Genomic DNA, 12,564 nt, shown 5'->3' on the forward strand with positions numbered 1-12,564 from the left:
TAAAAAGCGAAATCCCCAGATGGGTAAACGTTCATTTCCATCGGAGCTGTACAGCTGCCCCAAGCACGACCTCACCTTGCGGTTTTCAGCTATGCTCGTACAGAATTGTAAGACCTTTCATGTCTGCACATCATGTGGCTAGCTGCTCACTGCAGAAAGACACATGGCAGGGAGCCTGGGGCTGCTGAGCCCATGTCCTGCTGAAAGGAGATCACAACAGGAGTTGGGAACACAGCTTCAGCAAGCTTCCTCTTTCCTGGTAAGGGCTGATAAGGATGCCTAGAGAAGAACCTGTTTCCATCCATGATCATTACATTCAAACAACATCTTCTCGGTGCCTTGTAAACCAAAACAAGCACCTACACACAACCAGTGGCTCCCCAAAACCTTCCAACTACAGTTTGCAGAATGTCCATATAAATACAAGCTCACCCACAGAAACCCATGAACAGCAGGATCTTCATGTTTGGTGAAACCTCCTCACTGAGGTTAACCAGAGATGTCCAGCAAGCATTAACTAATGTGGGAGATGCAGTGAAGACCTGTTAGCTCACATTTTTGCATATCCTACAGGTAATTTACCTATTGTCACCTGCTTTAGTTTATCTTCCAGCATCATATAACAACAGAAGAAACTCTAGCAGCCCTAGCAGTGGGCTCTGCCAAACTATGCCTGTCACAAAAAGACAAAGGAGACATAATGCTGACTAGTCCACCAGCCTTGCTGCAGCAGCCTCAGAGCCATAGCAGCACATGCTTTAGCTGTCTTGTCTTTCTAAGAGTGGTACTGGCTTCAGGAATAAGGGAGGGGACAGACATGATCCACTTAACCCCCTTTTGCCTGCTCATTTTCCAAGACACAGCCATGTGGCATCTGTGAGTGATCATACTAACCCCAAAACCCAAGCCCAAAAGGCAAGAGCAGGTCTATGTGGGCTAACAGGACAGGTGATACAAGTCTGAAAAGGATACAGCAGGGACATCATCTTACCCAAGATTGATCTGCTCTCTGGAGTTTTTTCTTTCTCCCCAGCACATCCTCACTCTGCAGTCACTTTACAGACAAAACCTTGGACAAGCACATTAAGGTAAGTGGCTCAGTCTAAAGCTGAACAGGACCAAGGCAGGTCTTTGGAGCACCTGGAGAATGCTGATAGGTTATGCTGCAATGCAGAACCTCAGAGCTCCCCAAGACCAAAGTACTCATCCTCATCCTCACCCCACCTCCCCCCAAAAAAAAATCCAACCCAGGACTTTGGCACAGGCTGGAGTGAGCCTTTAACATGGCCCTTACCATTATGAACACTTTTTTTTTTGCTCCTCTTTCACTTAATGCTGAAATGACTTCAGGCTGAAATTTGGCACTCAAGAGTCTCCAGACTTAGTAGTAAAGCTTGATCTTTCTTTTCTTGCCCTGTCTCCAATGATCTTTAAAACTAGGTTTATAAGAAGGGTTGGACCCATGTGGTATTTTAAAAATAAATAGGAAACAGCTGAGTTAATAGGGGAGAATTGACTGTTGTACAAACAGCAACATTCTGTAATATCTGTGTGATGATAGCAGAATGATTTCTGTTGCCTGTGAAGCCCAGTGTTTTTCACTGTGCAGGTGCTATGTACTTGAAGAGAACAATTGCTTGATATGGAGTAATAAAGCTGCAGCATTACATAAGAAGGTTCCCAATCCAAGAACACAGACTCCCTGTTTTGTGTTGACATGAAGCAGACAAGCAGCCTCACGACTGAGACACAGTGACACACAAATACCCCAGCCACAGGCAGTTGGAATAAAGAAATAAACCTATCAGATGGAGTTTTTAGGCAGCAAGCCAAACCACAGGAGAAAACAGGATCGCCCAGCCTGTTGCGTGGTCACCTATCTCCAGTTAATCCACCACCTGAGCAGCTTCCAAAACCAAAACACCAAGAGGAGTAACACCTCTCTAGGAGACATGATTCTCATCAAGTGCTCCCAGTAGAAGCTGTCTAAGCTTGCAGAGAAAAGCCAAGCCAGTGGCTGCCTTCTCCATGCACCTGCTCCTCATGCTGATCCCATCCTCCTTTCTGACACCATTTCCCCAGCAGCCTGGAGTATCAGCAGAACTGTGGATACTGCTGTGCCAGAGGACCACACTACCCACATTCTGTGTGGGAGATCCTCCAGACCACAGAAGAACATCTAAGAGACTAAAGAGGTGTAAAATCTTAGCAGCCTATAGAGAAGACAAGCAGCATGCACCTTGGCTATGTGCAGGAGGTTGGATCTGCCTGCAAGATGTGCCTGTGACTAGAGAAATGAGACCTGAGTCAGCAACAGGTGTGGGCTCCCTCTAGAAAGAGGGAAGACTACAAAGCACAAGTTAAAGGGAGTCCTGCAAAATGCTTGCACATTGCTGAGAAGTGACTCCAAGGCAAGGGTGCTGCAGAAATTCCCAGGGAGATAGCAGCACTTCACATCCCTGGGCCAGAATGGCCAATTAATAACACTTGCACTAGAGTACCAATTAAGTAAAGAGCCTAGCTAATGCGAAAAATGGAAGGTAAATATTGCCTTCAGATTTGTAATTTCAGTCATATGTATCTTTTAATCACCAGCTGCTGATCACCACTTAACCAACAGGTTACATCGGGCTTTGAATTGTTTCTTTAACTTACAGGGGTCAATGCAGCTGTAGCACAGACATGAGTTATCACATCTAAAAGTTGTCCAAAATCATAGAAAACTAGTTTGATTTGTTTCACAATTGTTCCAGGCTTTGAAGATAAGATCCTCAAGATATTTGTTCCCTGACGACTGAACTCACTTCAGCTTACGAAACCAAGTTTAAATAGAGAAAATGACTGCCATATAAAGAGCTGGATCTTTTTCCATGATGGGTGTTAATGGATTTTATGCAGCCAGTAAAAATTCCTAGAGTTTTAATTGGAAAGTGCTGTTCACATATCTGGTGACATATGCTAGGAGTACCTTTCAATAGCTGTTACTTGTATAAAATAGAAGAGTCAAGTTACCATTTGTTTTCTATAGGCAACAAGAGGAACTTCATTCAGTAGATACAGAAATAAGAAAAGGAGCACAAGCTAAGCTGGCTATGATCAGAGGAAAGACTTGACATTATTAAAAAGGCAACTGGAAAAAAGGGGGAAAAAAAAAAACCAAAAAAACTTCCTAACACAGGATTCTGGAAAACCAAAAATTAATATCCCTCCTGCTTTTGCAAATAGCAAAGTTTCCTGCATGGGAGATAGCAAAGAACTCACACTACCCCCACCAGGTGATCTTTAAAGCTGTCCTGGAATAGTTTTGAGTAGTGTCTCCAATACAGCATATCCATGGTATGCATCTTGAAAACATTTGTGTTCGAGTTAGTATGTGGTGAACTCTACTCAAACAGCTTGAATCTCACATCACTGTGAAAGGGAATTGCGAGCTTGGCTCCATCCTTAACCTTTCCTACATCAGGAAGGATTGTGCCACTTTCCAACAAAACTCCTGCACTGGAGAGAAAACAAGATAGTCTCTAACTAAGGATGTACAAGGGGTTGTTACTCACCAGTAAGAAGTTAAAAATAAGGGCGCAGCAAAGGAGTTTGATTTTTACAAAGCCCTCTATCCTCCTCACGTTTTATTCTCTGCACGTAACTGGTACCCATTTTTCTGAAGTGTGGAGTCTTAAATACTGTGAGATTTTTATAACAAAGGAAAGATTAATTCACAGAGCTAGCTTTCATGCATTAACAACTAGCCACCTGTTGTTTTTCCCAGGAGAGAACTGAAAAAAGGTGGATGGAGAAAGTCCTCTGTGAAGCCACAGTTACCCAGGAGACTCCAGTAAAACAAAGTATTTGGACATGACTTGATTACAAGCGTGTTCACTATGAAGATGTGCTTGCCTTTTCCCATAAGTAAGCGAGAGGAAAAGTCACCTTTCCTCGCTTTATCTAATTTTTTTTTCCTCCCAGAAAACTAAAATCCCAGGTAGTCAGAATCATAGCACACAAAGAAAACACTCATCTGTATCCTTTAAGATTCCTGTCTCGTATTATCTCAGGTCAGCTTAAGGTTTGTAACACAATATTGGGTGTTATTGTACACATAGCCATTAGTACCTCGGGTTGAGCATTAAAGCTTGTGTGCTTTGTGTAGTGATTTTTTTTTTTTCTAATAAGCACATTCCTGGTGTGAGATGGGATGTGTCTAATCCATAGCAAAGCTGATTGAGAGACAATGGGCTCCAGCCAGCTCAGCTCTGTTTCAAGGAAAGAGGACAATAACTGCGTTTGACATTTATAAGAATCTAATTTCCTCGTGCTTTAAAAATGGAGCTCATTATCCTCTGGACTTGTGCCTTCCACCAATTACTGTAACTGATGTGCAGGGATTTTTCCTTCTCTATATTAGTATTTGATGCACTCTCCACAGAGGCTGCTTCCTAAATTATTTACTGGGCTCCTGTGCACTAACCATGTTAGGGGACTTATGTTCTTGACAGTAAGACAACAGACAGTGGAAATGGGGAAATGTTTTTGAGCCGCAGGCTAACCCCTGCCAAGCACGAGGCAGCCTCTCCCGTGAAGTGCAGGGCTCAGCAGCAGGGGTGGGGGCAAGCCACCATCAAGGCTCCCAAATCCCCAATGGGCAGGGGGACAGATGGGGCTCAGCTGAAGTTGTGGATGGTACCAAATGAGGCATCCCTTAATGACTGCAATTACCCATCCACCTTTGCCTTGAGCTCTTGGTGAAAGGGGAAAAATGTTTACAGAACTGTTTTGAATGGAAAGAGACAGATTCAGAAAGAAAACCATTCAATGAGAGAGAGAGATTAAATAACATTTCTAAACCAGCAGAGCTCAGCTCAAAGTGCTAACAGGTCAGTTCCCCAGGGATCAACCAAACCTCTAACAAAATGGACTCTCAGTTCAAGACACTACCACACTGTCTCCTGAGCTTATACATCCACCAGAAATTTCTCTGGTGTGGTAAACTGGTTATTGGCCTTTAGTCTTCATGTTGTTAGGTCTTAAAGCATCATTCATAGCCGTGCAAAGCAAGTGTCAGACAATATATGCAGAAGTTAAGACTATGGTATCTCTGAGGTGACTATTTCTGGAGCCACTAGCTCCGAGGTCACAAAGTGCTACTGTCAATATACAATGCATTTTTCAGCAAGGCTCTGAGGGAAGGCTATAAATAGGGGTGGACAGATCCGAGGCCAGGAAAGGGTAGACTTCATTTTTGCAAAACCAGATACCACTGCTGGTCACAATCCAGGTTCTTGCCCTTCTGAATCCACTCTATTTGGAGATCAGGAAAGTCTGTCTCCTCTTGATAAGCGTTGCCCTTCTGGGCTTGCAGAGACTTCCAAGAATATAAAGCAGCATTGTAATATGTTTGAGGTTTTTGAGAATAAACTGCCACTACTAGTTGTTTACTTGCTTTACAAAGATCAGACACACGCCCTCATGTACGCTGATCTCAGATCTGTGGGATATGGGTTGTGGTAGAGTTTGACTCCTGCTCCCCACGTTGATAGCAGAAAAGGCCCTGGCTCTTGAGAGGTCAGTGTGAAAGAGGTGAAAGAACAAGATGCTCCAGCACTGCTATTCAATACAGATCATGGTGTAAGAATGCGTTAAGTGCAAGACAAGTCAAACCATCTCTGTCCCACAAACAACTGCCAGCACAGCCTGGTAAGGACATCCTGTACTTGCCATACCCACCCCCAGCAGCTGACAGACCACAGTTTGCTTTGGCAATCAATCCCCTTTCTGACCACACTGGGCCGTTGTGTTCATCCCACTGCCTCTTTCGAGAAGAGAAGGGAGGATGAAGACCAGCAGCAGCTTGGCCTGCATGGATAATTAACCCATTCATTATTGCCCCCACAATTCTAATTATGGACACAAACCCACTTGCTGCCCTACTGCTGAAATAGTCAAACTGTGCACCTAGAGCTGACGTATGTAGTGCCAAAAGTCCATCACCCCTACTGAGCTACCTGAGATGAAGGCAAGTACATCATCACCGAGGATTATCAGGGAAGGGGCAAACATGGAAAGAGCTGGACCAGGGGTAACAGTGAGCAACTGACATGGAGGAAGAGCAGAAAGTGCCAGATAGCCTCTGCTGTTCTTGTCCCAGAAAAGCTTCTCAGCACACAGGAGGGGAGCTCCAGCCTGGTAGGTTTCAGCAGGTCAAGCAGCAACCTCCTCTTCCAGGTATATGTAGTTAAACACTGAATTAATCTTGATGTCCTTGGAGTATGTTGTATTTTAATAGCTAAGCAGAACTGAAGCACATGAGAACAACTGTAGAAAGCTCACCAGCAGTAAGCCTTGTCTGGGTTTCTCTTCCATCACATATCCTTTAAAACACAGGGCCACTGGCAACCTGCTCACTTCAGCTGGGCTGAAATTTCAACCCACAGAAAATAGAAATAATTTCAATTGGGTAAAAAAAGCTCATTGCAAAAAACAGTGTTTTTTAACAAAATGGAGGTTTAAAGTTGCTGGAAGAAAAGGCTCATCACTAAGATTCACTAAGCGTGAAATCAGGTTAGTGGGAAACTTCAAGTGGCATGAATGCATTGTTGCAGAAAAACAGTGAAGATTTTGCAGGATAAAGATGATGACATGAAATTCAAGTCATACACAGGCATGCTGAGAAAGTAACGTTCTAAATACTTTCAGCTTACAATTACAAAATGATCAATTGTTAAGTGTTGGACAGAGAAATATATTCTATTCTGCCTGGACATGCACAGTGGGCCAAGAATGCACCTGGATAAGCCAAGCATTCATTATCTCCCAGACACTCAATATCCCATAATACCCTCAGCGGCTGCCAGCTCCTTGTCCACCCTTGACCACACGCCATGTGCCCCATTTCACAGCTGAAAAGTATTTAAAATTCATGAAGTCTGTTGAAAGCTCAACTGTCACATTCTGCTCATTCCACAGGGTATGGGAAAACTGTGCAGAAGGGACATTTCAACCAGGGCTATTATGGCTCTTGAATAACCAATATTCCATTAAACTGCTAATAAACCCACTTGAAGATAAGTTGATCACAATCAAACCATACAGTAGCATTCCTTTCCTTTAATACCAAGTTGTCAGGTTTCACTCTGTACTGTACTACTGTTTCTGTGCTGTTTGTTCGTGCCTTGACACAGAGCATTCAAGATACTCACTTTGTCCCCAGTAATCTAAATGCCCTATTCTAAAGGGGCTGAAAGATCTCTGGCAAGGATAATACTCTGCTTATTTTAAGGTAGGGAACTCTTTTCAAAAGAAAAATCTATGCTAAAGAAGTGAAAAATAATTATACCTCAGTCAGGATATTTGGGGGGTTTGTAACTTCTTGCACGTGGTGCTCAGTTTGACCGCAGTGGTAAATGGTACACGCATCTTCCACCTTCCCTGGTGCCCAGTCAAGCTTGCCCTGATCTGAATTTTCATATGAGTTTGCATTTCAGCAACTCCTTTTCTCTCTACCAAATCTTAGTTTTATCAACCAATATAAAAAACTTCTCAGAAAAAAAAACAAAACCCACAAACTCAAAAGCTTCCAAGTGACTTTGTTTTGTATTTAAATGGATTTTGTTAGATTCCTTGCACTTAACTGTCAAGCTCCTGGCATGCCTGGTTTTGCCTTCTGACCTTGTCGTGTGCATATGTTGTCACCCCAAGAGAACTTCAAATTTCCTAATTTCTAAACTGAAAGGCTTGTCAGCCTTCTTCTCAGAAAGCAATTTAGAAGCTTTAATTTTATATTAGCTAAACCAACACTGCTGAAAAGCAGCTCCCACCCAGCTCCATACCAGAAAAAAAACCATCATCACCACCCAGCTCTGACATTTCCTCTCCATGGCTTGTGGAGATTTCTGTTGCATAAATGGCCAAGGATTATCAGCAGAAATATTTGGTCCCATCTAGTCTGTCTGTGGCTGCTCACCAGACAAGACCTAGTAGTTGCCACAGGTTCCCATTCCTACATATTGAGGACAGGAAGTAATTGGTCCAGTGGGTACCCGCCCAGAGCCTCCTAGAACCAACTCAAGGAGCAATGGTCACTGTCACAGGGAATACAGTATTTTTCCTCACATTTAATTCACTCAATAGCTAGTCTTTATGAGGAGCACCTGGCTGCTCCTGTGTTATTTTACAAGAAGGGCCCCATAGGCAGAGGTTACACTAACTCGGCATTTTTCCCCCCCTCTAATAATAGGTTTCATTCATACCTTCAGAGAAGTTGACATGTCTTATTTTAGCTGTGCTAACACATTGTACAATAGTGTCTAGACATATGTAACAACAATAATTGTAGGAAATGTAAATTCTAACCATTTTTCATCTCCCAGCTAGTTCCAGTAAGATTTCCACATTCCCATAGGATTACAGAAGCTTGCTGCTACACATGCAATAAGATTAAATCCTTAAAAGCACTCCAACAGTTTTAAGTAGTCAATTGTGGTAGTTTTAGGCTATGCCTTTAAAATTCACCTGCAGCTTTTGAGCAGAAAAATAGAAAAATATAAATAAATCACTATTGGGTGTAAAAAGGAAGAGAAAAGATTGTTCTAAACAAATTCATTGGATAAATGTCTGGGATAAGAGAAGCTTTATCATAACAATTCTTCACATTTCACTTCCACTCCCATTCCTTTTCTCTTCTCCAGTCTTGGCTGTTATTGCTTTGTGTGGGAGATAACAGTGCTTCTGGCTGGCCTTGAGATAAGCTAACCCACTGCGCTCTCTCAGTTCCTCTCTCTCTCGGTACAGGGGCATCTAAGAGGTTTGGGGGGGGCAGTGGAGCAGTTTCCCTGGTCTCTTTTTGACTAGGGGGGTTTCATGTTGTTTGTTAATTATAAATATCTGTATAATATTGTAAATACTGTATATTTTGTACATATTCATTGCATTCCATTGCAGAGTGTAGTTTTGCTTGTAAATACAGCTTCATTTGCTTCTGAGTTAGTCTGCCTAATGTTAATGCTGGGGGAAACTTCAACCCACCACATCAATACAAATAAGCATTCTAGGAGTCATCTACTGAACACATTTGCCATCCTAGCACTAGGTTCAGGACATATTCAGGACCTGAAAATAACCTTCAGCAATTTAGTATTATACTGACAAGTTACAATAACTTCTTAAGCTTTAAAGAAGTTTTAAACATAAGGCAACTGCTGTTTTTTGAACACAGACTGACAGAGGCAAAGAGCAAGCCAGCTATGGAAGTCCTGCTTAGGCACAGACTTCCCATTGAGGCTTATGGTCATAAGCAAGAAACCCTAATAAACCAGCAAGCACTAAAACATCAATAGCACAAGCAAGATTAAAGCACCTGGTACAGTCTCTCTAAATCAAGCAGTTTTAAGAGATACAAACTTCTGTATATGCAATGCCTTGCCTGTTCTTGCAAGCCCACCAAGCGTTCAGGCAGCTGCCTGCAGTGCTGGGCTGAGAGACTGTGCCTCATAAATACTTTCTGCACACCCTGCAAGTTCAGAGAGGGACAATGCTGCCACACAGGCTACTTGGCCACAGCATCCCACGCCCTCCTGCGCCTCTAGCGACAGAAGGATTGCAGGACGAGCTCTCCTCTCCCATAAACATCCCAGGCAACACCTCATTTAAAGACATCAATAACTGTGAGCAGACTACCCTCACTAACATGTGTTCCATCCACATGATACTAACAGAACACAGATCCTACCTTTACAGCACCCTCCTCACACTTTACCTCCTCCGCTTCTCCAACAGGCAAGTCCTCAGTGGACTCAGGACACCGCTGGTGAGTAAAAACTACAAGGCCAGGGAGTTATAGAACAGTTAAGTTCATAGCAACTAAACCTTACACGACAAGATTGAGTCCTACTGCCCAAGAGGGAACAATAACGCACCAGACAGAACCACACGCCCTTGGACCTGATGAGGGAGCACTGGAGCCTTCTCAAAGCCCCTTTAAGACCTTGTCACCGGAACTGCTGTAAATGACACTCATCCCTCCTGTGATCAAGCACCAGCTTCAGATACAGGTGATACATCACCAGAAGTCCTGACAAATTGTGGATTTCTTTTTTATGACAGACATCTAAATGCCTGGGAAAAGGAAACAGCTGTAGAGATGTTTCATCCAGACAAAAGCACATATACACAAACTCTGATATGCAAATCCCTGATCTATGCAATAAATATTAATGAAGTGCAAACCAAAGAAGCTTCAAGGACTTGCTGCATTTACATTTCATACAGTAAAAGCAGAAATGCAAATGTCAGCATGCCTGTGAGGAAAGTACCATAAGAGCGCTAACAGGTACAGCATGGTTGTTTTGTTTTCTCCCCTATCAAACAAGCTGCTGCACACTTCACACATCCTGAGGTTATAGTCTTTCAATAGCACTAAATACAGTGTGCAGTTCAGTGCAGTTGCAGGGAAAGCAGGTGTGAACTGGTGCTGTCACATTTTTCAACAAAAGTTCCTTGACATTTTATTCAATTATTCTGCACTTTGCTACTGCACAAACATCTTCTACTTGTATGTGCAATAAAATATGGGTGGGTTTAAACAAAGGGAAACCAGAGGGAGAGGGGGGAAATGAAGAAAAGCAAAGTAACAGCTAGGTAAAAGTAACTGTTCAAAGATTCCACTTAATTAAAGCTCTTCAGGTAGAAAGATGCTTCAAGCGTGAGACTACCTCAACTGTGCTCCTTTCAAAACTGTACTATCTACCTCTCACTCACCAATTCCACTCATCAGGCACTGCACTGGAGACAGAACTTCATTCGTATCTTACTGCCTTGTTTTGCAGAGTTGCTTTGGAAGTAACTCTCTCTGCAGGCTTTCAAACGCACCTTAGGAATTAGGGATGCCCTTCAGGTATTACTTAGTAAGAACTACTCTGAAGAGCTAGTAAATCCACTAAGAACTGTTCCTAGCTACACTGCACTGGGCTAATTGATGACCTACACTTTCTAACTATGCCTCCTGTATTTGAGGTGGTACATGCCTGTGTTTCATGCATCCAAGCCAAGTGCCCCTCACAGAGCAGCAGTGATGCTCCCAGGGGATTACATACCAGAGCATCTGAGCTCTGCCCTCCTGTCCATTGCGCTAGCTTCACGTGCGTGAGGCACTGCTTTAGGGATGCAGTGGTGCCACAATCCTCCCAACAGGTCCCATATTTGAAGGGATACCTGACTCACAGAAGCCTATCCCAAATGCACTGCTGCACAAAGCAAATAGCAGTTGCATGATTGACAGATGCAAGGCAACAGCAGCCCATTTGTAGACTTGTGTGGGAATACTGAGTACATCTGCTGGAATATCAGCCAAGAGTTGATACAACAGACTCCAGTGTTACTTTACAGTCAGCCTAATGGCTTTTCCTTTCTCTCCAGTGCTACATAACTTCGCTGCCTTACAGAAATAAAGAGAAATACTGAAATTTATAAAATTCTAACTAAATGGAAACTACTACCTCACCAGATGCTATCAATACCATCAGACGTGTGTTAGTAACCTGACAGCTTTTAACTTCATCACTCCCAGACAAAGACTATGCTAGAGCCCACAGGTACCTGCAGGACCTGCTGCAAACAAAAGGTGAACTTGGGGCTAGAGCAACAGTCAGTCATGAAAAAAAGTTAAAAGGAAAAAATCACTCTATGAACTCTTGGCTCCAAGGACCTGAACTCAGTATTTCCTTGGCAGCTGTTTTTTGATTCAGCTGGGGGGCTCCTGCCCTGCAGGGGAGGATGTCACTGCTACACAGGGTGGCTGAGCCTCCTCAGTGACCACAGTCCCAGTCAGGCAAGCCTCATCCCTATGAGGAGAGCTCAGCTATGGATATGCCATGTCATACAGACTAGGAGGAAAGACACAATGCCCATACAGTGGTAAGCCAGGGGGAAATTGTCATGAGTAACCAATCTATGGACAACCACCTTTGACTGTAGCCTCCAACCTTAGTGCATCTTCTGCAAGTATCCTGGAGAAAAAGATGCCCTAAAACTTGGTAGTTATCTATCCCCATATCAGGAAGATGCTGAAGAGATCCTCATTCACTTCTCAAAATCAGTGGGTTACACACAGGATGACCAGAGACAAGCATGTACTGTATTTTTTAGCTTCTTCAGAGCAGGGTCTTCTGCTGCCTGGTGAAATCAAACTGCACATGCTTGTGGATTTGTGGGTCAAATGAAGTGGAAATGTGGAAAAATAACTGCTATATTCTTTGCAGATATCAGCATAATTTCTAAAGCTATCTACTGCTGAATGCTTTTGATGTCCCACAAGTGGTAAGAGCTCAAAGACTGTAGTTACACAGCAGTGAAGAGATGCTGCAGAAACAAATCACTTCTGTTATAAGCTTGCAGACTGTATGACATTTAATTTGGTCTGTTCCACATTTACATTGCACTTCAATAAAATAACAGGTTGAAAAGAGGGCAGAAGCAGGGTCAAGTCTGCAACACTGGAATACACCAAGTTGCTTCAATGCTGACTTGGCTCTAAAGGAAGAAACAGCTTCTCCTTCAGAGACCACTTGTTACAAT

General features: G+C 43.1%; 1 protein-coding gene across 1 annotated transcript in view; it reads right to left on the minus strand.

Annotated features, from left to right (window-relative positions):
- Positions 1-12,564, minus strand: part of DDAH1 (dimethylarginine dimethylaminohydrolase 1) — a 57,624-nt gene that overhangs the window by 21,908 nt on the left and 23,152 nt on the right. The window lies entirely within an intron of this gene.

The sequence above is a fragment of the Melanerpes formicivorus genome, unplaced genomic scaffold (genome assembly GCF_026170545.1).
Source record: "Melanerpes formicivorus ecotype bairdi unplaced genomic scaffold, bMelFor1.0.p_v2 SCAF_7, whole genome shotgun sequence".
NCBI lineage: Eukaryota > Metazoa > Chordata > Aves > Piciformes > Picidae > Melanerpes > Melanerpes formicivorus.